This window comes from Trichosurus vulpecula, chromosome 1 (assembly GCF_011100635.1).
Source record: "Trichosurus vulpecula isolate mTriVul1 chromosome 1, mTriVul1.pri, whole genome shotgun sequence".
Lineage (NCBI taxonomy): Eukaryota > Metazoa > Chordata > Mammalia > Diprotodontia > Phalangeridae > Trichosurus > Trichosurus vulpecula.
Genome location: NC_050573.1, coordinates 557,453,850 through 557,480,604, shown reverse-complemented (window position 1 = coordinate 557,480,604; position 26,755 = coordinate 557,453,850). Strand labels below are relative to the sequence as shown.

At 39.5% G+C, this 26,755-nt stretch overlaps 1 pseudogene; it reads left to right on the top strand.

The window, feature by feature from the left end:
- The first annotated feature begins 19,120 nt into the window (after positions 1–19,120).
- Positions 19,121–19,658, top strand: LOC118841786 (annotated as a pseudogene).
- The last annotated feature ends 7,097 nt before the right edge of the window (positions 19,659–26,755 follow it).

The following is a 26,755-nucleotide window of genomic DNA, read 5'->3' as shown; positions in this document are numbered from 1 at the left end:
GACCCTAAAGCTTGGCACAAAGTATTCTCTACTCTATAAGCAGTCATATCCTGACAAAAAGCTCAAGGGTCAAATAGTTGACTGGGAACATGAACAGGCAGCGAAAACGAACTCAGACTCAAGACTCCTTTCTTGGTGACAAAGAAAATCTAAACATACAGCCAGAAGAAGTCAACAAAGTCAAAAGCCTCCAAGTAAAATATGAATTGGTCCCAGGCTATGGAAGAGCTCAAAAAGGATTTGGAAAAGCAAGTAAGAGAAGTAGAGGAAAAATTGGGAAGAGAAATGAGAGTGATGCGAGAAAACCATGGAAAACAAGTCAATGACTTGCTAAAGGAGACCCAAAAAATACTGAAGAAAATAACACCTTAAAGAATGGACTAATCCAAATGTCAAAAGATCTCCAAAAAGCCAATGAGGAGAAGAATGCCTTGAAAGGCAGAATTAGTCAAATGGAAAACAAGGTCCAAAAGACCACTGAACAAAATACCACCTTAAAAATTAGATTGGAGCAAGTGGAGGCTAGTGACTTTATGAGAAATCAAGATATTATAAAACAAAACTAAAGGAATGCAAAAATGGAAGACAATGTGAAATATGTCATTGGAAAAACCACTGACCTGGAAAATAGATCCAGGAGAGGTAATTTAGAAATTTTTGGACTACCTGAAAGCCATGATCAAAAAAAGAGCCTAGATATCATATTTCAAGAAATTATCAAGGAAAACTGCCCTGATATTCTAGAACCAGAGGGTAACATAGAAATTGAAAGAATCCACCAATCGCCTCTTGAGAAAGACCCAAAAGAAAACTCCTAGGAATATTGTCGCCAAATTCCAGAGTTTCCAGGTCAAGGAGAAAATATTGTGAGCAGCCAGAAAGAAACAATTTGAATATTGTGGAAACACAATCAGGATAACACAAGATCTAGCAGCTTCTACATTAAGGGATCAAAAGGCTTGGAGCATGATATTCCAGAGGTCAAAGGAGCTAGGATTAAAACCAAGAATCACCTATCCAGCAAAACTGAGTATCATGTTTCAAGGCAAAATATGGATTTTCAATAAAATAGAGGACTTTCAAGCTTTCTCAGTGAAAAGACCAGAGCTGAATAGAAAATTTGACTTTCAAACACAGGAATCAAGAGAAGCATGAAAAGGTAAACAAGAAAGAGAATTCATAAGGGACTTACTAAAGTTGAACTGCTATGTTTACATTCCTACATGGAAAGATGATGTGTGTAATTCATGAGACCTTTCTCAGCATTAGGGGAGTTGAAGGGAATGTAGGGAGAGGGCACAGGGTGAGTTGAATATGAAGGGATGATATCTAAAAAAGTGAAATAAATTTAAGGGGTGAGAGAGCAATACATTGAGAGAAGGAGAAAGGGAGAGATAGAATGGGGTAAGTTTTCTCACATAAAAGTGGCAAGAATAAGCCAGTTGTCTTGGAAGGGAAGAGGGGGCAGGTGAAGGGGAATGAGTGAATCTTACTCTCATCGGATTCAACTTGAGGAGGGAATAACATACACACTCAATTGGGTATCTTATTCCACAGGAAAATAAGGGGAAGGGGAGAAAAAGGGGGAGGGGGTGATAGAAGGGGAGGGCAGATAGGGGAGGAGGTAATCAAAAGCAAACACTTTTGAAAAGGGACAGGGTCAAGGGAGAAAATTAAATAAAAGAGGACAGGATAGGATGGAAGGAAATATAGTTAGCCTTTCACAAAATGAGCATTGTGGAAGTGTTTTATATCATGATACATGTGTGATCTATGTTGAATTGTTTGCCTTCCTAGGGAGGGTAGGTGGGAGGGGAAGAGGGGAGAGAATTTGGAACTCAAAGTTTTAAAAGCAGATGCTTAAAAAAATTTGTTTGCATACAGTTGAGAAACAAGATATATAGGGAATCGGGCATAGAAATCTATCCTGTCCTACAAGAAAGTAAGGGGAAAGAGGTTGGGGGGGAGTAGGGTGAAAGAAGGGAGGGCTGACTGGGGAAAGAGGCAATCAGAATATATGCCATCCTGGAACAGGGGGAGGGTAGAAATGGGGAGAAAATTTGTAACTCAAAATCTTGTGGAAATCAATGTTGAAAACTAAAATATTAAAAAAATTAAAAATTAAAAAAAAACATGCATGGAATAAGCCCAAACTTGTGAACTGAGTTCTCACACAGACAAGAATTATTTATAAAACATATAATCTGTAAATATGGAAGATTACTTGGATATAAAGATGTTGTATACTTTTTGTATTGAGAGAACTTTCCCTGGGATAGGTCCTGGGGTGCGTGTTGCTACCCCATTCCATAGCTAAGGCAATGTTGTATAGTCAAAAATATTCCGTCTCTGAACCTAAGTTCCAACACTTACTACCTCCATGACCTTGAGATTTTTTCCCTGAGCCTCGGTCTCCTCATCTGTAAAGTGAGGGCACTGGACTAGATGGCCTCTAGGGCACCTTCTGGCTCTGAAGGAGTCTACAATCCTAACCCCCTATATGCAGTAAATATTTCCCTCTACCTGAAAAGTCAAGATGTTTCATGTTTTGGATGACTGAACCCATCTACCCCCAATTTGCAGATGAGAAAACTGAGGTCCAAGGAAGTTTAGTGATTTGCCCAAGATTACACAGGTAAGGGGAAGAGCCAGGTTTTGAACCCTGGTTTCCTGCCTGAGCCTGATGCCCTTTCTACAGGATTACAATTCTAAAATTAAGAACATTTTGGCAGCAAGCAATATTCCTTTTGCTTAAGGCCAAAACATTTTCCCTCTGGGGTTGTCATTTAAGTCAAAGGAAAAGTGTGATTCTCTCTATAAACAGCTTTTCAGGAATTCCTCTTTTATTCTCACTTTTCAGGAATATGTCTCTTGCAGCCACTTGTCTTAAATAGTTTGTCATTTCTAGACCTAAGTCATGAACTCTTCTCCTAAATCAATTTTTTCACTGATTCTAAAAATAAATAAATGAACAGCCTAAAACTGCAAACACTTTTAAGAAGATTCAAAAATATCGGTGTGAAATGATATCACGTATAACAAGAAACTGCAAATCATTCGAGAACAGCTATGTCTTAGATAAACAAGTGGACTTCCTAAAGCCCACAGTAGGGAGAAGCAAAGTTCTGGGTTTGTGCTGTGGGCTTCAGTGCACTTGGACTCATAACCCTAGGGTTCATGCTCAGAGCCATGCCTCCACGTACCCACATCAAAGAGATCACAAATTCAGTGAAACATGGGAAGCAAGCAGCATTTTTACTATTATATCATTTAGAGCTAGAAGGTCCTTTGAGGTCTTCTAGACCAGGCTCCCCATTATACAGATGAGGAAACTGAGGCTCACAGAGGTACGAAGTTTTTCTCACGGTCACAAAGACACTAAGTCACAGAGGCTAGATTTGAAACTTTATACTCTGATCCCAAATTCAGGGCTTTCCCCATTACAGCTTGCTGCCATCTTATATCAAATCCAGACTCACAGGTTTTAAACAGTTTATGAAAAGCTATGTCCATAAGGATAATTTTTATGACAGGGAGGACGTCTAACATAGTTTTCTAAAGTTCCTTATTACATGGACTGAGTTCATGTTAATTAGCCTCAGGTGGGTCTTTCATCCATCAATGCAAGTCAATCCTTTTATTTGTCTCTGATGGATTTCTATCAACTGTGCCTACTTTGAACCTACTCCTTTCTCCTCAGAACTGCAACTCCAGTTACACACACACACACACACACACACACACACACACACACACACACCCCTACCTCAGATTACCTTTCCTCTTGACTGAGAAGATTGAGAGCATCAACCATAAATTCTCTTATCTCCTTCCTCCATACCTCCAAACTGCTTTACCCATCCTCTTGACTTGCTCTAATCTCAGAGGATAAAATGATCCTTCTTCCTGACAAGAATTGTGCCCTTGATCCCATTCCCTCCTTTTCCATTAACAGCTTACCCTATTGATTGCCCCTTTCTCTCAGACCTCGTCTCTCTTTATCTACAGGCCCCTTCCCTTCTTCTAGTAAACACATTCAGGTTTCTCCTATCATTATTAAAAAAAACCTCAAATCCTGGGACATATCACTGTTTTCAACGTAGAAAAAGAGAAAATGTCTTGTCATGTAAATTTAATTTGACAATGTCAATGGAAACTACCATGACATAAATGGAAGCAACCATATCACAAAAGAAATACCAAAACCCCAAACCTCACTATTGTGTAATAATAAGATTCAAACTTGACCCTGGATAAGGATGAGAAAATGTAGCTTCCTCTTTTCTCCTTAGAGGTAGGGGACTATGGGTAGAGAACATAGAATATATTGTCAGACATGGTAGACATGTTGGTTAGTTTTTCTGGACTGTTTTTGTTAATATTTCCTTTTTGATTCTTTTTAACAAAAGAAGGCTCACTGGACAGAGGAGGTAGAAAAGATACACTCAAAAACTACAATGATATAAAAACAAAAGATAATGGCACAAAATATTAAAATAAAGCCTACTCTCACAGCTTTCCCTTCACCACCCATTTACTCCTCAACTCCTTAGAATCTGGCTTCTTAACTTTGCCACTCCGTAGGAACTTGCCCACTCAAAGGTCACTAGGAATTTTCTTACTCAAAGGTCACTAATCTAATGGTCTATCTTTAGTCTTTATCTTCTTTTGACCTTTGGAAGCACTGGACACTGGTGACCACCTCTCTCTCCTGGATGTTTTTCCTCCCTTGGCTTCTGTCACACTGGCCTCACCTGGTTTTCCTTCTTACTCTCTGACAGTTTCTCTCAGTTCCCTCTCTTTTCTTCTCTGTGTATACCTGTAATGACAAGCAGGGTGAGACTTTTTGTTGTCTTTTGTTTTGGAGTGCTTCTCAGGACTTAAGGCAATCAAGTGCTTTTGAGTCTTGTCTTTGAATCAAGCAAGTAAAGTGGGACTTTTTGTTTTTTGTTTGGGAGTGCTTCTCAGCACTAAGGCAATTAAGTGGCTTTAATGAGTCTTGCCTTTGTTTGAATCAAGAGTCATTGATTGGAAATAATATATATGATGTGGTGCTAGTGATTAAAGATCTTTCCCACACCCTTTTGTTAAGTAGGCACTAAGCCTCAGGACCCGAAACAGTGTATATATGTTCTGAGGTTGGCATTTTGCTTTGGTGGGATTTCACTCACTGGAAGAATGGTCACGTGGTTTGACCAGATGAGACTCAGGGTAGCCATTAAGAGCCCCCCCCCCCCAGCTTTGAAAACCCAGATGTTGGTGCTTCTCTCTCTGGTAACCATGTATTATGATTTGGTCAGACAGATAGAAGCCTGTCTGTTGGTTTCTGTTATTCTCTCTGCTTGTAATTCCTCTTTGTATTTTCTGTTTGTATTTTCTCTGAAAGTTCAGGGTGCTTACTTTCCCCTGAACTAAGTGAATGACATATGTATGTTTAATTAAAGTAAGATTGTTAACTGCTTAAAGTTGCTTTCCTTAGAAAAGCAGATCAAAGAATCTGTGCTAGCAGCCCTCCTTTCTGCTGGTGCTATTGGTCTTACGCAGCCACAGTAGTGGCAAGGGCATTGTCATTGCAATACCCTTTCCATTAGTGGGTCTTATGCAGCTCTCATAGGTCATACCCCTACTCAGATGACTCCAGAAATCCAAATATCCAGGCACATCCTCAAATTCTGGTCCCTATTTCCTACCTGCTGGACATCACTGCTAATGTTCCATTAGCACTTTAAACTCAGTATGTCTCAAACTCAACTCATCATTTTCCTCCTTAAAATATACCTCCTCAACTCCACTATTTCTGCTGACTTAACACCAACACCATCTACCCAACTCAAAACCTTAGGGCTCCAAAGCCCTTAGTCCTTCTGACCCATTTCTCTCCTCTCTACCACCACCATCCAATCAATTGAAAAATACTGTTGCTTCTATCTCCAAAAGACTTCTTATATCCCTCTTCCTTCCATTAATTTGGCCGCTATTTCCTTTAGCTCTTACCTGGGCTACTACAATAGAGACCTAACTAATCTTTTTGCTCTGCCCCGCTCCCTGTCTCTCTTTGTCTCTCTCTGTCTCTATCTCTGCCTCTCTCTGTCTCTCTGTCTCTCTCTGTGTCTGTCACTCTGTCTCTCTTTCCCTCCAATGTATCCTTCATATAGCTGCCACACCTTCCTAAGGCATGGGTTTGAACATAGGACTCCTGTGCTCAAAAACTCAATGGCTTCCTATTACCTTCAGAAGCAAATAAAAATTCCTTAGCTTGGCATTTAGTCTTCCATATTTTCCAACCTACTTTTCTACTCTAACTTCAAAATTTTTATCTTTATATTCTCAAAACCTAACAGAGTTTTCGGCACATAGCAACCACTTATTTAATGACTTGAATTGAAAACAAAATTGCCTTCTCAGCCCTAGATGAAAGTCACTCTGGGTGAGGAACTAGAATAGTATCTAATTTTGGTCTGTTTTCTTAATTTAACATTTAAAAATAAAAATAAAATAAGTTTGTAGTACTATTTTCCAGGACCAATGGTCTAGAACATTTTTTGATTTTGTGTTCTTATTGGTAATAAATTTTTGTAGTATATCCCCAAGTTATATACATGTATTTATAAATTATATGCATGTATGTGCTCCCAAGTTCAGTTGATTTCTATACTTGGTATTAACAGCTGAAAAACACACTTCACAAAGACACACAGTTTAAAATGGAAGGGAGTATATTACTAGTTGGGCTTACTAATTCACAGTACTCAATTTTCAATTCCATCCAATTATACAAAGATTCCTGTTGAAATTCAGCTCATAAATTTTCATCTTCCCTAATGTCAATCAATCACTCTTGCAAGCTAATCCAAAGGTGTTGCATGTTAATAGTTTCAACAAATGTGTGAAAAACCCAACTGTTTCTCAAATACATATCTTATTCTTAGTGTGGCTTATTTCATGAATTCAAAGAAGCACCTAAGGTTTAAGATTTTGAAACCAAGCAGGTAAAACTCTCAAGTATCCAAAGAGATCTAGGATCTCATTGATTTCACAGTTTTCTGCAATGATCAATCGATGATTCAATAAGCATTTATTAAGTGCCTACTCTGTGCCTGCTACTGTTCTTGGTGGCAGGGCTACACAGACAAAAAATTAAATGCTAAGAATGACAAGGAAAACTGACCCAAAAAGGAGGCAAAAGAGAATCAAAGAAAGGACAGAGCCACTGTTTGGGGTGAATAGGATAAGATAACAAAGACAAGGCATAGTCGTTCAAGTACTATTTTACTTTAGTCTTCTTTGCCAAGGAAAGAAGCATACCATCATAAAAAACAGATCCCAATCAGTTAAAATCCAGTGAATGAGGAAGTCATTAGTCCACTGGAACCTAATGATAATTATTTTTTCCAAAGCTGACCACGTAGGAAAGCTGTATAAGGAATGTTCTCTTGGCATTTCAGTAAGTGAACTTAAACTTACTTAAAAGTCAGTGAGTTTACATTCAGTTTAAATGACAATATGGACAAAATATGTGCATGTAGGACATGTACAAAGCAAATAACAGGTAATTTTGGAATGAAGGGTGCTGGGACCTGGAGAGAATCAGGGAAGGCATGATCATGCATAGACAATGTGCTTGAACTAGGATTTGAAGGAAACTAAGCATCCTAAGAGGTAGATGAGCAGAAGGCATGGGGGATAGTCAGTACAAAAGCATGGAGGAAGTAGATGGAGTGTCCTGTAAAAGTAACAACAGAAAGGTCAGTTTGTCTGCATACCAGGGTACAGGAAAGGGTATAAGAAATAACAAAAAGGATATATTTAGAAAAGTCAGATTTGATGGATAGTAAAGTGAGCAAAATCAGGAGCACAATTTGTACAATGACTACATGGTTAGAGAAAAACAGCTTCAAAAGACTGAAGAGCTTTGACCGATGCAATAACCAACCATAATTCCAGGAGATGGGTTGACAGATGTTTGCCATTTCTTGACAAGACAGGTGGTAGACTAGAAGTGGAGAATGAGATAAAATTTCAGACAGTCAATATAAGATTTGTTCTGACTATGCTTGTCACTAGGGAGACTTTTGGTGGATGGGTGGGAACTCATAGGACAGGTAGGCTGGAGCTAGTAATAGTGATGCAAAAAACAGAAGAAAGAAACAAACATCAACGAAACTTTTCTAAACTAAAAGAAATAAATGGCGAGGCAAACAGAACAACTTTGAAACTCAAGAGCTGAATTTGTTATATATTTAACACGCACGTACCTTCATATGCCATTCTCTTTTCCTATTCTCTGTGTATAGGAATATTCATGTTTGTTTTTTTGTCAAGTTCATAATATAAAATTTTAAAAATTTAAACAGTCTAGGTGAGAGATGCTGAGGTGTGAATAGAGAGAAGAAGACACATGGGAGAGATGTTTGGGAGGTAGAAACAAGATTTAGATATATGGGATGGGAGGAAGTGAGTTGAGGATGATATCAAGATTTTGAATGGATAGGAGGAAGAATGGTTATAGCCCTTGACAAATATAGCAAAGTTTAAAAGAAGGATAGAGTTTGGGGGGGGGTGGTGAAGATTATGAAATCTACAGAATGCAACTCATCCATCCCATTCCTGATCATATTATATGACTCATTCCTACACCAAAATGATAAGGATAGATGGCTGTCCCAGAAGCTAAGATAACCAGAGGTTATCTGCCATAATCATGAAGTGACCTGGGTAGAGGCAGGATGTGAGTGTACTAGGGAACGGAGGAATTTTCCCAATCTTATCTGCTAAATGCTGCAAGCGTCTGAGTCATAGTTAAGTTATAATCACATCAAGGAGCTGATGCCTGAGCAGAAGGATAGAAGTTGGGAGCTCCAATAATGGAGGGGGAGAGTAGAAGATGAGAGTGAGGAAAATTACAGGGGTTTACATTAGAGAGAAGCCCTCTGATTGGTTATTCCATGGCTTGTTGGGAGTATTTGGTCCCCACCTAGGAGACCATTGCCTTCTAATGAGTTGAGGTAATTTTAAAATATTTTAAGTTGACACAACCCTATTTTAATTCTCAGAATTTTTACTTGCTTATAAAGCTCTTTCTCCAAAAAATGCCATTTTTCCAAGTTGCTATTCCAACCAAGTTGTTACTACATCCTCTCAAAATGATAATAAAATAAAATTACTGATGGTAGCAAAGCAGTCTCTGGAATATTAAGGTAGCTAAACACATTAAGTTTAGCACATATTAAGTAACAAATACTTATTTTGGCAAGTAAGTCTGCTAATTACAACAAAAAGCTGAATTCTGTTAAATTACCTCTTCAGAATAAACTTCCTGACTATTACAACATGCCCAATGCTAAAGATTATTTCTAACATAATGATACCTATTTGCAGCTACTGGCAATTGTCAATATTTCTGAAAACAAGTGAAATGAAAACAATTCTCTTAAATAGTTTCTTTGAAGCACAAACTACATCTGAATAACATTAAAGAGAAAACTAGTTGTGAACACATTTATTTACGCTGGGAAAACATCTACTCAAACATGTTGTTTCTACCTATTGGAAACATAAACTATAAAAAATTGCACAAAAATACATATCGGTGATCTGATATTTAAATGGAAAAACCGAGAAAACATTTCCACTTAGAATTGTGGGTTCATCTAAGTACATCGAGTTACTCCATTCACATTTCATTTCAAATTATTGAAGAAAAACTCTTGGCATTTCCAAATACAATTTCCTTAGGCAGGTGTATCACATACAACCCAGATTTTAGTAGATGTCAAGAACACTCTCCACAAAAAAAGGATATTGGTGATAAGCCACATAGAAACAGAACACCTCATCTAACTTTTGGAAAGAAATTTTAAGTCATTTATCTTATTTAGGCAGTGACTTTCCTTAAAGATCTAGAATTAATTTATTAAAAATATTCTCAGTGGAATAATACCACAGACACACAGTCTGAGCTATGATGGTCCCAGAAATGGTTGAGGAGAGGACAAAATGAGGAAAATTCAACTACAAAACTCTATTCCATTTGACTGTGTGTTGGTGCAAAGTTGAACATCTACTTTGAGAGCTTACTATTGAGATCAGTGAAAGCTGCCACTCTGGTGGTTTGTTTTGAATTCAAGTACACAAGATCTTCCATTTTTGAGTTGCTGAAAAAGGGGGTGAGCCCATATTAACATGCTCTTTTTAGCTGCTAGAGTATTTTATTTTGGGGCAGCTAGGTGGCACAGTGAGTAGAGCACTGGCCCTGAAGTCAGGAAGACCTGAGTTCAAATCTGGCCTCAGACACTTGACACACTTACTAGCTGTGTGACCTCGGGCAAATCACTTAACCCCAATTGTCCTGCCTTCTCCTCTGCAAAAAGAAAAAAGAGTATTTTATTTTCATTGTGTTAAGACTAATATACAGCTCACTGACTCAGTGGACTAGGCTTCCTCTAGACACATCATTTTATAGTTAGACATTTTATATCTTCTTGCCTTTAGCAGGAATTATTGGGCTTCCTCTTTTGTTATCTATACAATTATCAACCTATTGTTATTGTCCATTGGCTTCAGTTAAATCTCAAGTCACAGGTGGTCTTAAAGTCTGAAAAATTTTGCCTGCTCTGAAGAAGCTGGAATTCATCAGAGGTGCCTTAAATGAAAATAATTTCGCTTCTTTCAGTCTTCCAGAGATGTCTTTCCCAGGGTCCTTCAATACTAATACCTTCCGTCTGAGATCACCTCCAACTGACTTTGGCTGTATCTAGTGTGGGCACAGTTGTTTGCGTGTTATTGCCAAGGTTAGAATCTGAACTTCTTGAGGGAAAGGAATGTGTTTGTCCTTTGTATCGCCAATGTTTAACATAGTGCCTGGCACATAGTAAGTGCTTAATAAATGCTGGTTGACTTGGTTACTTCAGACATATAATAAGAGAAAACTGACCAGCATATATTCGGAATTTTAATGTATATGGATACAAAAAGATGAACAATAGCCAGAGATTAAAATAATCTTGTAGAATTAGACACTGGGAGAATTCACCTTGAGGGATTCCCTCAGAAATTAGATAAGGATAAAGAACAGAAAGAGATGCCATCCTCAGTCTCCAACCCATAATCAACCTAAAACAGCTTAATCAAGGACTCCACGCCTACTAATTTAAGAGTTGTCTGATCTTGGAACCTTAGTTTGCTTCCACATTTGCTTCGGTTGGTCAATGAACATTTATTAAGCAACTAGTATGTTCCAGGCACTGTGCTAAGCTGGGAATATGAATATGAAAAAAGATTCAGAATTCTAATGTACATAGATACAAAAGATAAAGAACAGCCAAGATTAAAATAATCTGTGAGAATTAAAGGCACTGAGAGAATTCGTCTTGGGGGATTCCCTCAAAAATCGGGAGACTAATTTACTGTTGGTGGAACTGTGAAGTGATCCAAACATTTTAGAGAACAATCTGTAATTATGCCAAAGAGCCATTAAACTCCCTATGCCCTTTGACCCAGCAATACCACTACTAGGTCCGTTTCCTGGGATGATCAGGGAAAAAGGAAAAGAACCTGTATGTTCTAAAATGTTTATAGCAGCTCTCATAGTGGTGGCAAAGAGCTGGAAACTGAGGTGATGCCCATCGATTAGGGAATGGCTGAACAAGTTATGGTATATGATTGTTATGGACTGCTATTGTGCCATAAGAAATAATGAGCTCTATAATCTTAGAAAAACATGGATAAACTTGCAGAAAATAATGAGGAGTGAAATGAGCAGAACCAAGGGAATGTTCTATATAGTAACAATATTATTTTAAGAACAACTCTGAGTGATTAAGTCATTTTGACTACTATAAATGCTCAAATTAACTACAAAGGACCTATGAAGAAAGATGCTATCTACACCCAGAGAAAGAACTAATAGAAATATGTATAGAATGGTTTTACATATATATGTGCTTATATGTGAATGTGTTTGTATGTATGTGTATATATACACATATTTGTGTCCAATGGCAGCCATCTCTAGGGCTGGAGGGAAAGGGAAGAAAAAAAGAAAAAAAAAGAAAGTTACATGATAACTTTATTATATATTGAAAAGGAATAGCAAGTAATACATAAAGATTTGCAGTTTCATGTACAATCATCTTTTTTCTATTCTGCTATGTTATGGAAATGTTTGTTTTATTTCGTAGGTTCAGAATAAAACAAATTTATTTTAAAAAAATGAAATAAGGGTAAAGAACAGAAAGAGGTGCCATCCTCAGTCTTCAACCTACAATCACTCTGAAGTGGTTTAGTCAACACTTACAAATTTAATAGTTGTCTGATGCTGGAACTTTAGTTTGCCTCCACATTTGCTTCACTTGCTCAATAAACATTTATTAAGCAACTAGGTAAGCACCAGGCACCGTGCTAAGCAGGGAATATGATTGTGAAAAAAGAAAGACAGTCCCTGACCTCAAGAAGCTTACAATCTTAAATGGGGGAAGACAATACACAAAAGGAGCAGGGAAGGTACCCAACTTGGCGGCATGGTTGAACTGTGAGAGAAGTCCCAAAGTAGTACAGCCAGGTGAGAAGTGGGGAGATGTTCTGGGTGGGGCTTCCTCCTTAAATAGAGTTCATGACTCCGCTCTCCTATCAGGCGGGTGGTGAAGAGGTAGACTGCCAAGGCTGGTGAGATCTTACAGGATGATAAAGTATTCCCAATAATAAGCTTTCTGGGCATGATGGGAAAGGCAGAGAAGTCCCAAAGCAGTACAGCCAGATGAGAAATAAAGGAGAGGTTTTCATGACTGAGCCAGATCCCCTCAACTCATAGAAATTCCTAGCAGGGTGGAAATCGCAGCTAGTAGCTACAAATCTCTGTCTACGGAGCCCAGGACATTTCCCCTCCTTTCTCCATGATTTAAGTGCCTGGCTCACAATATTTGTCTCCACCTCAACTCCTGCTCTCATAATGTGGAAATTTAGCATATTTGGGGGCAGCTAGGTGGTTCAGTAGATAGAGCACTGACCCTGGAGTCGGGTCAGAACCTGAGTTCAAATCCAGCCTCAGACACTTACTAGCTATGTGACCTCGGTTTGCCTGTTTCCTCATCTGTAAAATGGGGTGGTAATGATAGGACCCACCTCCCAGGACTGTTGTGAGGATCAAGCGAGATAACAACTGTAAAGTGCTTAACACATAGTAAGCACTATGTTCACAACAACAATAATTGTTACTCTTATTTCTATTACCTGTTCGTGTTCCCTCAAATACACAAATATCCCAATTCCTCAGTCTACTTCATTCCCATGATCTCCTTCCCCTAAACCTTGGCTACACGCCCAAACCCTTGGTTCTGTCACCACCTATGTGTTCCACTCCCGTAATGAAGAATTCTAAGATGCCTTTGTGCACTCACAATCTCCTATCATCTCCTTTCTCCTGTGCCTTCCTCTTCCTCAAATCTATTCTGGGTCCTCACTGACACCTGAAAGCTCTCTTTCCCCACTTTGGTTTGCCAGACTATCACCCCTGCTCTGGCAATATTCACCTCCTTTCTTGATCTTGACCCTTTTAACCAGTTCAACTGTGTTATGTCCTCTACTTTCTGTTCCCTTACTTCCTTTTCCTGTTGTGGCTTACATCTTGACAAACCCTAACTTTGGATCCTCCCACAATTTAGCTTCCCTTGCTCCTACTAATGAGATACTAAATGGAACTGAAGAGATCTCTCAACCATGCTGGCTAGTTCCACTACAAATTTATGTCATCTAATTTCTACTGGGCCCTTGCTGTCACAAGGCATCTATGATGAACTCCAACCTCTTCAGAGCATCTCAACTTCTTCAGAGCAGGCAAAATTCCTCTCTAATTAATTCTCTGACCCACTCCCAAGAGAGACTGGTCCTGTCTCTTCTCTCTTCAATCCTTCAACTGAACTTCCTCCCCTGACCCTCTCAGTTGAGGTGCTCACCTCATACATTCCCCCCAAAAGAAGACTATTCATGGAGAATTCCCTCTCCTGACCATTTCTGGCAACTCCTTCTCCTTACCTCACAAACCCTTGGCTTCACTTCCCATTTCTTACTTCTCTCTAGTTTCTGATGAACAGATGTCCCTCTTCTTCACCATGGCCAACCCTTCCACTTGCACTTTGATTCTCTCCCTTCCCATCTTCTCCAACAAATTGCCCTCACTATCATCCCCCACTCTAACTTTCAATCTATCCCTATCTTCTGCTTCCTTTCTAGCTGCCTACAAACATGCCCAAATCTTCAAAAAAGCATTCAATAGATTCCATCATCCTCGCTCATTATAACTCTATGCCCCCTTCCTCTCCTTGCTCTCTTAAATTTGCCCAATCCAGCTTCCAACCTTGTCACTCAACTAAAACTTTTTGAAGTAACCAACTTATTTTCACTTGTCAAATATAAAGATCTCTTTTCTTTTTCTTGAGGGGGGAAGGCAGGGCAACTAGGGTTAAGTGACTTGCCCAGGGTCACACAGCTAGTAAGTGTATCAAGTGTCTGAGGCCAGGTTAGAACTCAGGTCCTCCTGACTCCAGGGCAGGTGCTCTATTCATTGCACCACCTAGCTGCCCCAAGATCTCTTTTCTATCCTCATCTTCCTTGACCTCTCTGTAGTTTTTTTCTTTTGAAGGCAATTGGGGTTAAGTGACTTGTCCAAGGTCACACAGCTAGTAAATGCCTGAGGCTGGGGTTGAACTTAGGTCTTCCTTACTCCAGGACCATTGCTGTATCCACTGTACCACCTAGCTGCCCCCTCTCTGTACCTTTTGAAACTGTTTATCACTCTCTCTTCCTGCATTTTCATGATACTGCTCTGACCAGCCTCTCCTCAGACCCCTTTGCCAATTCACCATCCATGCGATATCACCTGTGTGGGCATCTGCCAAGGCATTCTTATTTTCCAGTCTGCCCTAGGCATTCTTCTCTAGTCTCTCCATACTTTCACCTGATGATCTGAACACCTCCCACAGGTCCAAAGACCATCTTTATGCAGATGAATCTAAGATCTATATCAAATCACGGTCACTCTCCTGTGCCCCAGCCACCATTTAAACTTCCAATAAAACTGCCTATTAAACATTTCAAAGTGGATGTCCCAGAAGCCCCTCAAAGGCAACATATCCAAAATAGACCTCATTATCTTTCCCCCAAAACCATCCCCCTTTTAACTTCCCTCCTAATGTTGAGGGCATTACCCAGTCACAAAGACTCACAACCTCATCATCACCTTCAACCCATTACTCCCATTCTCCCCACATATCCAATCAGTTGCCCTATCTTGTGACTTCTATCTCCACAATATCTCTCCCTCCTCCTCACTCAGCCACCATCTTAGTTCAGGCCCTTAACGCCTCTCCCCTGGACTATCACAACAGCCTTCCTATTTGGTGTTCCTACCTCAACATCTACAGCAAACCACCAGAGCCCAAAGACCAGCATTTGTCAAGTGCTAACTACATGCCAGGCAATGCTAAACATATGAATTGTTCCTGAAAGAACACTGAGTTCTCTGAACAAAACAACTGATGTGTTTATTGTATATTCTGATATGATACTGTATATTTGGACGTGAATCCGTTGAGCATAGCAGGGCAAGAAGCACAAATGACCTTCAGACGCAGAGAAGGGGAGCTGATTGACCAGCAGGTATCCTAACGTTTCCCCATCAAGCAAGGTCTGTCATTGGCCAGTATGCTTAAGTAATTAAGAAGAAATTTAGAGTAGTGGTCTGTGTTTGTCTTAAACCAGCCCCATAATTTGGTCAGGGCAAGCAAATGGGAAGGGAGATTCTGCTCTGATGGCATGGAAGACCACCAAGATGGGTTTGTTTGGGGAGTGTTTCCTTGGGTATGTCTTCTGCATCTGTGCCTATATTGGTGGGGTGTAAGAGGTCACAGGTAGGATACCAATAGGAAGCAATGCAAATGCTTTATTATGTTGATACTTGTCTGATTTGACTTCTTTCTTTGCCTCAAGTGCTATTTGTGGCAGAAGTAGAGAACCCTCTCAGCCACAATTCTCTTTTTATTGACAGGCTATCAAAAAGAGCACAGGCAGCTGCATCCCTGGGGTAGAAATGACCAGAAGCCAAGAGCAGCCCCTGGTGCCAGCAGCCAGAGGGAAGCTTGGCATCACTCCTTCCTCCTCTTCCAGCCTTGTTACACTGAGATTTGTCTCTCACCAGGCTTTCCAGGTGCCATTTGTAGCTAATTTATGGTCCTTTCCCAAGATGTTGAGAAAAAGAAACACTTTCAACTTCCCTAACTCAAGGTTGCTCCTCAGCCACAGTTCTTTGACCCTTTCAGTTGCGTCAGAGTGGAAAGGGGCTCTGGATTTGGTGTGAGAGAATGTAGGTTCAAATTCCAGCTTTACTATATCCTACCCATGTGAACTGGGACAAGTTAGTCTCTGTCAAGCCTTAAAGAGTGAGGGGCTTGGGCGTAGCCAAGATGGTAGCTGGAAAGCAAGGACTTTCTTAAGCTCCCTGCTAGATCCCTCCAAACACCTATAGAAAATGGCTCTAAACAAATTCTAGAACTGCAGAACCCACAAAATAGCAGAGGGAAGCATGGCTCCAGCCCAGGACAGTCTGGATGGTCACTGGGAAGGGTCTATCACACGGAGCTGGGAGTGCAGCAGAGCAAAATGCAGCATGGGCCATGCCAGGACCAACCAGATCGGGAGCTGGGCAGAACAAGTGTAGCGCCCTGAATCAGTGAGCTGTGGCAGTTACCAGACTTCTCAACCCACAAACACCAAAGACAATAAAGAAGGTTAGTGGGAAAAGCTGCTGGGACAGAATGAGAGGAGTTCGAGGTAGGCCACCATCCCAGGGACAGTGGAGGTGGTGCAGCTCTGAGGCTGCTTACAGAGCTACAGCTACAGTTGCTTCCAGCCGCACACCCACCTGGTGGGAGGAATTAAGCAGCAGATTGGAGAGAGAGAGTACAAAGCCTGCTTTGCCCTGCCTGGATCTGGGCTGCAATCCTGGTTGGTTCTTGGGGGACAAAGAGCACTAGGGTGGCAGAGCTTGCTGTGTAGGAATAGCTCTGAAAACAGTAGCACAGCCCCTCAAGCTTGGGACAAAGTACTCTCTACTCTACAAGAAGTCTTGCCCTGACAAAAAGCTCAAGGGTCAAGTAGTTGGCTGGGAACATGAACAGGCAGCAGCGAAAATGGACTCAGATTCAGACTCAGACTTTGGAATCTTTTTTTGCTGACAAAGAAGACCAAAACATACAGACAGAAGAAGTCAACAAAATCAAAGAGCCTACATTAAAAGCCTCCAAGAAAAACATGAACTTATCTCAGGCCATGGAAGAGCTCAAAAAGGATTTGGAAAAGCAAGTTAGAGAAGTAGAGGAAAAATCGGGAAGAGAAATGAGAAGGATGCGAGAAAACCATGAAAAACAAGTCAATGACTGGCTAAAGGAGACCCAAAAAATACTGAGGAAAACAACACATTAAAGAATACACTAACTCAAATGGCAAAAGAGCTCCAAAAAGCCAATGAGGAGAAGAATGCCTTGAAAGGCAGAATTAGCCAAATGGAAAAGGAGGTCCAAAAGACCACTGAAGAAAATACCACCTTAAAAATTAGATTGGAGCAAGTGGAAGCTAGTGACTTGATGAGAAATCAAGATATTATAAAACAGAACCAAAGGAACGAAAAAATAGAAGACAATGTGAAATGTCTCACTGGAAAAACCACTGACCTGGAAAATAGATCCAGGAGAGATAATTTAAAAATTATTGGACTACCTGAAAGCCATGATCAAAAAAAGAGCCTAGATATCATCTTTCAAGAAATTATCAAGGAGAATTGCCCTGATATTCTAGAGCCAAATAGAAATTGAAAGAATCCACTGATGACCTCCTCAAAAAGATCCCAAAAAGAAAACTCCTAGGAATATTGTTGCCAAATTCCAGAGCTCCCAGATCAAGGAGAAAATACTGCAAGCAGCCAGAAAGAAACAATTTGAGTATTGTGGAAACACAATCAGGATAACACAGGATCTAGCAGCTTCTACATTAAGGGATCAAAGGGCTTGGAATATGATATTCTGGAGATCGATGGACCTAGAATTAAAACCAAGAATCACCTACCCAGCAAAACTGAGTATCATGCTCCAAGGCAAAATATGGACTTTCAATAAAATAGAGGACTTTCAAGCTTTCTCAGTGAAAAGACCAGAGCTGAATAGAAAATTTGACTTTCAAATATAAGAATCAAGAGAAGCATGAAAAGGTAACCAAGAAAGAGAATTCATAAGGGACTTACTAAAGTTGAACTTTTTTGTTGACATTCCTACATGGAAAGATGATGTGTATATTTCATGAGACCTCAGTATTAGGGTAGCTGAAGGGAATATATATATATATATACATATATATATGTATATATATATGTGTGTGTGTGTGTATGCATGTATATATATATCTAAAAAAATCAAATTAAGGGATGAGAGAGGAATATATTGAGAGAGGGAGAAAGGGAGAGATAGAATGGGATAAAGTATCTTGCATAAAAGTGGCAAGAAAAATCAGTTCCATAGGAAGGGAAGAGGGGGCAGGTGAGGGGGAAGGAGTGAATCTTGCTCTCATCAGATTTAACTTGAGGAAGGAATAACATACACACTCAGTTGGGTATCTTACCCCACAGGAAAGAAGGAGGAAGGGGATAAAAAAGGGGGGGACAATAGAAGGGAGAGCAGATAGGGGGAGGAGTTTATCAAAAGCAAACACTTTTGAAAAGGGACAGGGTCAAGGGAGAAAACTGAATAAAGAATAAAGGGGGACAGGATAGGAGGGAGCAAAATATAGTTAGTCTTTCATAACATGACTATTATGGAAGTGTTTTGCATAATGATACATGTGTGGCCTATATTGCATTGCTTGCCTTCTTAGGGAGGGTGGGTGGGGAGGGAACAGGGGAAAGAATTTGGAACTCAAAGTTTAAAAAGCAGATGTTCAAAAAAAAGTTGTTTTTGCATGCAACTGGCAAATAAGATATACAGGCAATGGGGCATAGAAATCTATCTTGCCCTACAAAAAAGTAAGGGAAAGCCCCACCCCCGGAGAAGATGGTGCTGCGAGGGGCCAGAAGTTGTGAGCCATGGCCTTGTCCTTGTGGGTGGCAGCCGGGGCTGAGACCTCTGGGTCGCTGGTCTCCCTCACAGTCCCCCATGCGTGTCTGGGCCCACCCTGGCCCATGCTCCTCTCCCTTCCTAGAGGCCACCACCTCCTGGGGCCTTTGTACCAGCACCCAGCGACTCTCTGTTTGAAAGTTCACAGACAAGCATGAATGGATGTCAGCTGAAAATGGTATTGGAACAGTGGGAATCAGCAATTTTGCACAGGAAGCATTGGGAGATATAGTTTACTGTAATCTTCCAGAAGTCGGAACAAAATTGAACAAACAAGATGAGTTTGGAGCTTTGGAAAGTGTGAAAGCTGCCAATGAACTCTGTTCTCCACTAACAGGAGAAATAACTGAAATTAATGTAGCTCTTGCAGAAGACCCAGGACTTGTCAACAAATCTTGTTATGAACATCATTGGCTGATCAAGATGACTCTGAGCAACCCACCAGAATTTGACGAGCTGATGAGTGAGGATGCATATGACAGATACATAAAATCTAATGAGGATTGAACACTGGATCTCCAAATAAATTAGCATAAGAATGCAGCCCAGTATAGTTTTGTCCTAAACTAGTGGTATACGGAAGGTTAGCAACTTTAACACTTCTGAAACAACATCATGGCATGGAAAAAAATCTTAACTACTCAAAAATGACTAGATAAAAATGCTTTTTTATTATTTGCAACTTTTGCACAACTTCTTCCTTGTAATTTCAAGTTAGTGTCTGTCTAGTTCTGAATTCACTGCATCATGTGTGGTAAAAATGAATTTTAAGACCATGTACTTCAGAGCTAGAATTTTATCTGTAAAAAGCCTTAAATCAGTAATGTAATGGCCAACTTCATCCATCACCAATATTGTTTGAAATACATTTGGTTTTCTGTCCATGGGAATAATTTACTGAGATTAGTTAACTGGCTGGTGTCAGATGCAGTACAATACCAACTTAATTTTTTAATAAACTGCTTGGCTGAAGCTATTTTATACAGATGAAGCTTCAGCCTTGCAGCAGAATAGGTAATAAAATTTAATAAACTTTTTAAAAACTCTGACTTCTTTACTTAAAAAAAAAGTAAGGGAAAAGGGGATTGGGGGGAGTGGGGTGACAGAAAGGAGGGCTGACTGGGGAATGGGGCAATCGGAATGTATGCCATCTTGGAGTGGAGGGGAGGGTAGAAATGGGAAGAAAATTTGTAATTCAAAATCTTGTGGAAATCAATGCTGAAAACTAAAAATATTAAATAAATAATAAGAAGAATATTAAAAAAAAAGAGTGAGGGGCTTGTGCTAAGTGACCTCTAAGATTCCTTTTCAGCTCAAATCTAGATATTATGACTCTATAATCCCAGAAAGAGATAGTAATAATGATAGCATTTACAGTATATAGCACTTGCTATGTGCCAGGCACTGTGCTCTCAACAACTCTGAAAGGTAGATCCTACTATTATCCTCACTTTACAGTTGAGACAACTGAGGCATACAGAGGTTAAGTGACTTGCCCAGGGCCACACAGCTAGTGTCTAAGGTCACATTTGAACTCAGGTCTTTCTGACTCCAAGCTTGGCACTCTATCCACTGCACCACCTAAAAGGCCTATTCCAAAGTAGCATCAGTGGCTCCCTAGGCAGCAGCAAAGACTTAAGTCGGTTCAATTCAGTTGTTAAGATGAAACAAAACACTTGGAAACAAAACCCGAAGTTCCCACTAACGCACTAGCTGACCAACACAAACTGACATGGCTGTTTACTACACAAGCTCCCTAGAATATATTGTATTTATCCATTATCACTAGCTTTATCTCTTAAGATTTCCATTTACGTGCCAATGAATGGTTTTCCCATTTAACTACTTCTAATTAATATACATCACTGTTCACTCAATGAAACACTAGCTCATTCAGAGGAGGCCACTGTTTCTCCAGCCTGACACTTCCTTTGTCTTCATTTGCCAATGACTTTTAACCATGTAAGTTTGTGGATTGAGTGACAGGTTCTGGATTCCCAGGAAAGGACTCAGACTCATTCCTCTTTTCTCGTCTGAGTAAATTCAGCAAGATTAACTAGCACAGACCTGCTTTAACCTTTTTTTGGATTGGGCAGTTGCACTTGAATCTCTTTTGCCTTTCCATTCGCATAGATTCACTCAGTTGAAGGCCCCTTGAGCTGAGCACTCTAATAACAGGAAAACACTTTAACCAGTAATGCAACATAATTTCCCCTAATTCCAGGAAAGTAAAACAGTGGTATCCTCTGAGGATTAGAAAACTACATAAAATTGAAGAAATATATAATAAATTCCCTTTAGCATAAAAGGTGCTACGCAAAATTGCTTTTATATGTGAATAAATATGGCAATAAACAGTGATAAAGCAGTAATTACAGCTTCCCTACTTCAAAAGATCCATTATTTCCTTGGTTTGGCTACTTCCTCCACTGATGCGGATAATAGCCTCTCCATGCATTACGGTAGTAGCCATGCCTTGATTAGGAGGCGAGCCAGAATGTCACAAGCACTGAACTCTAGAGAATGACTCCACCTCACTATTACCGAGTGCACTGACATTATGAATGAAGGAAAGGGAAGGAAAGGTAAAATGCTTTTTTTTTCCCTTTAGAGAATTTTATTGACACCTTTTGTTTTTCCACCTGTGGGGTAGGGATGCTAAACACTCTTAAAGGCTTCATATGACTTAGAGAAAAGTCAACGGCCGTACAAATGATTTTTGAAAACATACTTCTAGCACAAAGCTTCTTAACCCTTCTTTGTCACAAAGCCCTTTGAAAGCCCGGGGAAGCCTGTGGACCCTTCTCAGAATACTGTATTTAAGTGCAGAGATTAGGATAGAGGATTACAAGGGAAATCAATTATATCAAAATATTAAGAAGCAAAAAGTTCACATACCCCAGGTTCACATGCCCACACCTCTAGTGTGACCCTAATGTCTATGAAGCTCAGTGGAAATATCAGAGAGCAAAACAAAAGGACCTAGGCTCATTTCTTTATTTTTAATTTGGGGTTTTTTTGGTTACATTTTAAGGTCTGAATCCTCTCTCTCTCACCCTCCCCACCTCACACTAGAGAAGGCCACTGTTTGACACAGATTTATAAATACATGTAAAATCATACTCTGCGTACTTCTATTTATCAGTTCTTTCTCTGGAGGTGTATAGCATCTTCCTTCATAGATCCTTTATAGTTAATTGGAGTATTATAGTGCCCAGAATAACTTAGTGGCTCACCGTTATTCTTCAAACAACATTGCTATCACTGTATGAAATATTCTCTTGGCTCTGATCATTTCACTCTTCATTATTTCATGCAAGTCTTGCTGTATTTTTCTAAAATGAACCAGCTTATCATTTCTTAAAGCACAGTAGCATTCCATCAAAATCCTATTCCACAACTTGTCCAGCCAGCCCCCAGTGATGGGCATCCCTTCAGTTTCCAGTTCTTTGCTACCACCACAAGCTCATTTCAAAATGTAAATTTCTAGAGAGAAGGGTATATTTTGTAATTTTCTGTGATCATTCAGTATCCGTCAAGCACACACACTGGACTGCCCTTGGGAACATCACTGTGCTTTGAATTATCCCAAACTGCCAGTTAGCACCAAAGTCCATCTTTTAAAATAAATGTCTCCCTGGTGATGCCATGTGGTTGTGATTCTTGGGCATCACAATCTCTGAAGAATCCAAGTTTCAAGGGACCTGAATTGCAAAGGGGAGACACATCATGGCTGCTACTAGATCGCAATATGTTTCCAACGCTAATAAGAAATAGGGGAGGAGCCATAGCTCTGGAGTTGACCCGGGTTCAAACTTTACCTCTGATGCTTACTATCAGTATTACATTCATAGACCATAATTTGTTCAGTCATCCCCTAACTGACGAGCACCCCCTTAGTTCTTTACCACTTTAAATACTTTGTACGCATAAGCCTTTTTCTCTCTTTCTTTGACCTCTTTGGGAATATTGCTAGATACCACGGTCCGTTTAGAGACTTTTTAGCATAGTTCCAAATTGCTTTCCAGAGTGACTGGACCAGTTTACAGATCCAAAACAATTTATTAATGCACCCATTTACCTACAACTCTTTTAAAATTTGTCATGTCCCCTTTTTGTCATCTCTGCCAATCCAATGGGTGTATCATTCATTATTTTACCACCCCATCCAATCCTCCTCAAAACTTCCCTATTCATATTCAAAGTACCACCATCCCAGGTGTCACTCACTCATGTTTTTAAGCTCAGTTACATCTCAAATTCATTCTTCTCCCTCATCCCTCGCATCCAATCAGTTCCCGAGTCCTGTTGCTTCTCCCAAGACAACATATCTCACACTCATCCCCTTCTCTGCCCTCACATTGTCACCACCCTGGGACTGGCCTTCGTTAAACCTCTTGCCTACATTATTACAACAGCTTACTACTTGGCCTCCTGAGTTCCAGTCTCTCTCCTCTATAATCCGTCCTTCACGCAGACACCAAAATATCTTTCCTAAAGCACAGGCAGAACCACGTTACTCCCCGGATCGAGAACCTCGATTGACTCTAGAATAAAATGGAAGTCCCTCAACTTGTCATTTAAAGGCCCTTTACAACTGGCCTCCACCACGCCTTTTCAGACTTCACACGTTACGTTCCAAATGAGCCGGCCTAATGGATGTTCTTTAAGAACTGGAGTTCAAATCCATCCTCAGTCTCTTTCTTGCTGTGTGGTCCTGGGAAAGTCATTTAATTTCTGTTTGCCTTAGTTTCCCCAACTGCAAAATAGGAGTAAAAACAGCACCTCTCTTGCAGGCTTGTTGTAAGGATCAAATGAGACCATATTTGTAAATTACTCAGTACAGCGCCCGGCACACAGTAGGCACTTCATAAATGCTTATTCCCTTCCTTTCTTTTAAGATTGGAATTTCACCTCCTACCTCCCTGCTTTTGCACAGGTTGTCTTCCCATGTGTGGAATCCATTCCTGTCTCCCCTCCACTTCTTAGCAATCCCTAGTTTCTTTGAAGAATCAACTCATGCCCCACTCTCTTTGGGAACTTTTGCTTCTTCCCCATAGTTTTTAACACTCTCCTCTTCCTCCAATTTATTATGTAAATAATTTCCACATTTTCTTATTCTTTTTTATTTTGTTCAGAATAATGTCCTGACCTTTGAGTTCATCCGTTTGGGGAACTTCAGGTGTGGAAACTTCTTCCACAGATGCAGAAGTACAATTCATCTTTAACTTGTAGTTTTAGAGAGGTGTCTAGGAAAAATGAGAGGCCAAGTGCCCCTGCCCTTGGTCACATGGCTAGTACGTGCCAGAGGTAGTACTAGAACACAGGTCTTCCTGGCCGGGGCTCAACTCTATCCACTATGCCGTGCTACTTCTCATTTTGCACACAGTAGGCACTTAATAAATGCTTTTGGATTGAACTGGCTTGTTGCTAGATTGTTACTTTCCATGACCCGGACTCTACACTACTTTTTTTGGTAACGTGCGACCAAAGAGTATATATTGGGATTTAACAGAAACATACCTTTTTTTACAGGAATGAGTATGAAATCAGGTCACCTCCAAGCTATACTTTTCTTTCCATTGTGGGTGATTCTATTTTTTTTGAACTTCTATGTTAATACTGTACATTAACTTCTGTTAAATTTTATCTTGTTAATTTTGGCCCAGCATTCCAGTTTGTGAGGATCACTGTAAAACTGAAAGTATACAGATTTTTATTGTCAGTTTTATTTACAGAATAGAATTTTATGTTTCCTGTTCTTTACTTTTAAAACTGAATGACTTTTTTTTTTTGTTCCTTAAGAAAAAAAAATATGCCTCTCCGAAATAACTGAAGTGTTTATTTACTTGTGTGGTCCTTGATTATTTAGTCTGGTAATCCTAAATTTAAAAGAAGCGGGGAGCAAAAGGTACCAACTCCAAGCAAAGAAATTATGTAGCCTAAAAGAGATGAAAGGCATAGTCTGCTTTGACCTTTGTGAAAAGTATAAACATACCATGCGATCTAAGAAAAATTAGATATCAACATTGCACCTTTTATTTGTACAGGATTCTCTAAAGTTCTTTCACATCCATTATTGGATCCATACAGGATTGGGGGATAAGAGAGTATTATATTTTCTTTTAAAATATGTCCCTACTCTCATACAGTAAATGGAGATGATGGAAAACCTTCTTGGAACTTTCTTTTAACCTTTCAAGTGAAAATAGAATCAAAAGAGTTAGAAATGGAAGGGACCCTACATATTATCTTAAGCTCTTAGGCAAGGATCCATGAATTTTTAAAAACATATAACCGTATTTAATATCCAAATTTCAATATGGTTTTCTTCATAATCCTATGTATCTTATTTCATGTCTTTAAAAATTTTGTTCTGAGAAGGGATCCACAGACTTTACTAGACTACCAAAGGATCCAAGGGGCAAAATCCTCATATTTTAAAAAATGAGGAAAGCCAGGCCTAACTAAAGAGCACTAAGTGATCTGTCTAAGGCCCATAGGTACTAAGAGGTAGAGAGAAGGTTTGAACCCTGATCTTCTGACTCCACACCAGTGTTATTTTCCTCTTGCAGTTAAAAGGAGAAAAATTCCTTTTAAAAAAATTATTATTTATGACATTTCAATGAAATAAAAGATAAAATCCGCTTTATTGACAAAACTTCTCAAAACCTAGTTTGCATATGATTAATTATAAAAAATGCACAAATAAAAATAAATTCCAATGAATAAATAACTAGAAATATTCATCACCAAGTCCTGCATAATCTTATCTTCAATGATTGTAGGAATGAAATACAATAATAGAATATTAGAGCTAATTTTAGTCATGAGACTTTTGGAAACAATCCCCTTATTTTACATAGCAGAAAATTAAAGCCCAGAGAAATAAGTAACTTGACCAAGATAACCCAGCTAGATAATGACATGAAAGAAACTAGGACTCAGAGCTCCAGACTCTTCAATTTACATTCAACAATATCTTTCAGAATTAGGTTGGATATGAAACCATAAGCATCCCTATAACAGGAGTCACAGACACTCAGACATTAGATCCCTTCTCCCCTGCCGTCACAGAGAAATCTGTTTTTGTCTCTTTTAGTTACTTATGTACTTGTCATAGCCCTCTATTAGATTATAAGCTCCATGAGAGCAGGGATTTTAAAAAAATTCATCTTTATACATTTTTCCCTAGCACAACACAGTGTTCTGCACAAAGCAGACTCTTTAAAAAAATGCTTGTTGAATCGAATCAAATGAATTCAGTAAGTTTGGGTTTGTAAAAGTTCAGAGATAAACCATATACTCAGGATTCCAATCCATAAAGGATACCCACAGAGGATTTAAGCAATTAATAAGCACATTAGGAAGGCCATTTAAATTTTGGTTAGAAAATGCAGTATTTATAAAATTAATTTAAGAACTATTGGCCAGACAAATGGAATTCCCCTCCCCAAAGTAATAAATGTGAAGTGACAGACATTTAAGCTGGCTGTCCATTACAATCTAATGCTGTCTGTTATCTTGGTGAACCAAAAGGAACCTTGGCAAAAGAAAATCCATAAAATATTGAAAAGACTTTATTATTTGGTGCAACTTGACCC